Here is a 3,255-nt window from a genome sequence, read left to right on the forward strand (position 1 = left end):
GTACCAAACATGTCAAATTGAGTCATTCCCTATCCCAAGCCCAATCCCAACACCCATTCCCATGTACCAAACAGAGCGTTAGCAGTTGGCGTTAGCAAATAATTTATTCAAATAAACGAATAAGAGACGCTCCACAGGAATACAAAGACAAGAGAAACAAGTGCCAAACACCCCTGCGCATGTCTATATAGGCGCATCTATAGCATCCTCTACACGCATTTCCATTCAAACTAGCAACTTCAGATGAGAATTAAATGGAAGTGAGAAAAACAGGGCGGCATTATATGTCGAGGTTCGCTCCGCTTCGGAGCTCCGACTCCTCCTGGTCTCTTCCTCTGATTTGACTCAATCCGTCATTCCCGATGTGCAAGGTACAAGCTCATGTCTCCTGCGGCGTCCATTGGCGAGAGCGCGGGCGGGAGACCGTGAGACGAGTCAAAGAGGATGGAGGAGAGGGAAGGGGAAAAAAGGTCATTTCATGGATAGTGTGCGAGAGAGTGACAGTGTGTTTTCTTTGTTCTGTGTTGTCGGAAAGTGGAAGGAAGGAGACGGTGAGAGGGAGGCAGAGAAAGGCAGACTCAGTTGACAATTGTCCTGGTGGTACCCATGGAAGAAACCTAAGGGACATTTGGCACGATTAAACGACGATGATATTTTTGTCCTATTTTAAAATATTCATGTATATTTTTGTTTCCGAAATCTTGTTATAATACCTGATGCTTCTTTTTAATATTGTAATGGATAAATACGCACCTTCACCCTAAACTTAAAATATCATAACTTCCTAACCCATCCATCGTTGATAGTTTCTATTTTAATTTATTGGTTGAATATTTGAAAGTTATTATAATGGATAAATTATGAAAATTCAGTGAAATAAGGTACTTGGATATTTTGGAGGTATCTAAGAGGAAGCATATAGCATTTGAAAGTTTTTTTTAAGCTCTTATATGCCCTAAAAATTTATTTTCATAACAAAAATACAATGGTCATTATCTGTTGTTAAATTTTATCGTTAAATAATACAGTTTGACTAGTATTTTTAACAGTCAAATTTAAAAGTAGATAACAATTCAAGATAGAAATGCTACAAAATAAAACTTTCAGAACATATAATAGTGAAAAAAAAAATTTCAGGTGTTGGGGTGTTTCTTCATATATACTTTCAAGATATTTAAGTACGTTATTCCAATATTCAATAATAGGTAGGATTTTTTTTTTAAATAAAAAAGGAATAATGATAGGAAGTTAGAAGTTGTCGAGAAAAAAATTGTAGGTATCATACTCTTGTGCTTTTTAACCCGAAATAAACGTGCAAGCGGGGCACAACATAAACCTGTGCCTGTATTCCATTGTACAAAAATAAATGCATCGTAGATTTGTTCGCAGCTTTTTTCCAAACAGCCCGAATTTGAAACTGGAATGTCCTTGTCCGATGTCTCGCGTCGAAAATACAAATGAAATGATATTTCATCTCGTCCCGAAGTTCCATTTAAAATATTTGTTATTGACACAATCAACTAAGAGTTGATGCTTGCCAAGTAATTTATCTTGTTTTTTTTTTGGGTCACCAAAGAGTTTCTATTTTTGTTAAATTAACATAAATAATTTATAAAAAAATAATTACAATAAATAATTAATCACGATAAACTCATGATCAATAATTTTGAAAAAGACAGCTCTGTAAAGACTATATCATATATTATTTTGATCAAATGATTTGTTTTATTCATACAAGGAACGATGGCAATATGGATAAACGTTAAACAAGAATGGTTGACAGTTTTAGACTACTTTATACTTTCCCCCAACCAAGCTACTTAATAAACCCTGACACAACAACTTACATTTATTTGAATAACAGATATTAAAAAAAAGTAAATAAAATAAAAGACTTCACAGAGCTTGATATTTCTTCCAGCATTAGAGTCTCCCACCAGCTTAAACCTGCATGAAAAATAAAAAGAAAAGACAATAAATAAAATCATCACAAAAAAGTGTTAAAACTACTTATTAATTAGCTCTTTAATCTTTGCGGCCATTACTTATCATCCTAATAGATTAATGATGAGTATACATAAATGCTTAAGATCTTTAAAATTTATCTCTTATTGTGTGGGTGTTTTTGAAACCACGTGACAAAAAAGTTCTTTTGTACTTTACGAGATAAAATTTCTCGCACGGCATAACATAAGATCACTTAAAATATGCCAATCTAAACACTCCATGTGTGTTTAATTATGGGACGAAGTGAAATTCACTTTCTTGATAAATAAAGGTTTTCAAATGTGGAAGAGAGTTTTCCTATTCTCATATTAAACCAAATGAATCAATCCCTTTGTTTGGTTTGAGGAGAATGGAGGAAGGTGCATGGGGAAAAAAACAAATTTTGATGAGTTTAATTCAGAAAAATAAACAAGTGGATCATAAAATTTTGATAGAGAGAAAATGTAAGAAAAAATTAGTTGAAAACTTTCAACCCCACTTCCTACATTATAAGAAAAAAAATGAACTCATTAGAACTTTTCCATTTTTCTTTCTCACGTCATTCCCCTCGCACCAAAACAAAGGGTCAAGAAATTCAAAGTATACAAAAATACAATAAAAGTAATAAATTACCTAGCATATGAATGAGTTGTAATTACTCAATTTCGGCGGGGCCCCGCACCGTCGCAAAGATCATGTTTCTTGTTCTTCCCTGGCTTTGAAGGTTTTTTGATTTCATGATGGCTGGCACGACGAGTAAGTTCTGCAAGGTTTTCTTCCTCGCTCTTTTGGCTTGGAGCATGAGAAGGGTTCCCATAGGGCTCATCCTTCTTCGTAAGATCGCAAAGCTCTTTTGACCCTTTTTGAGAACCACTCATTTTGCCTCAACAGCAAAATAGAAGAACACTAAATATTTTGGGATTTATAATGTATGTCTGTTTCTTCCTAATCTTATTTTGCCCTTTGCCTACATCAATTGTGGATTTATATGTTGCCCTATTTATAAAGATCTTGGACGTGTGTGCATGCAAGTGGACATTTTTGTGAAAATGTGTCTAAATTTCTTCAAAGTTTGATCAAAATTTTCTCAAGTTTTGTTCGATGTCTCCCAAGACTGTTGCATTTTATGGAAATGGTTTGCTGAAGTTCACCTATTCACATAGTTAAATGTTAATGAAAAGTGCGTGCAAATTAAACGAAAAGCTTTGCGAAGATGTGGAACAAATTATTAATGTAACAAGTGGATGCAGATGAAAATTCTCTGAAAAG

General features: G+C 34.1%; 1 long non-coding RNA gene across 1 annotated transcript; it reads right to left on the reverse strand.

Annotated features, from left to right (window-relative positions):
- Positions 1 to 1,684: 1,684 nt before the first annotated feature.
- On the reverse strand, positions 1,685 to 2,940 carry LOC114726290 (uncharacterized). Its single transcript, XR_003738489.1, has 2 exons — positions 2,620 to 2,940; positions 1,685 to 1,947 (listed from the first exon to the last, which is right to left on the reverse strand). It is a non-coding gene; the product is annotated as an uncharacterized LOC114726290 (long non-coding RNA).
- Positions 2,941 to 3,255: the final 315 nt, after the last annotated feature.

Source organism: Neltuma alba, unplaced genomic scaffold (assembly GCF_004799145.2).
Source record: "Neltuma alba isolate B1F8T4 unplaced genomic scaffold, ASM479914v2 tig00012357_pilon, whole genome shotgun sequence".
Classification (NCBI taxonomy): domain Eukaryota; kingdom Viridiplantae; phylum Streptophyta; class Magnoliopsida; order Fabales; family Fabaceae; genus Neltuma; species Neltuma alba.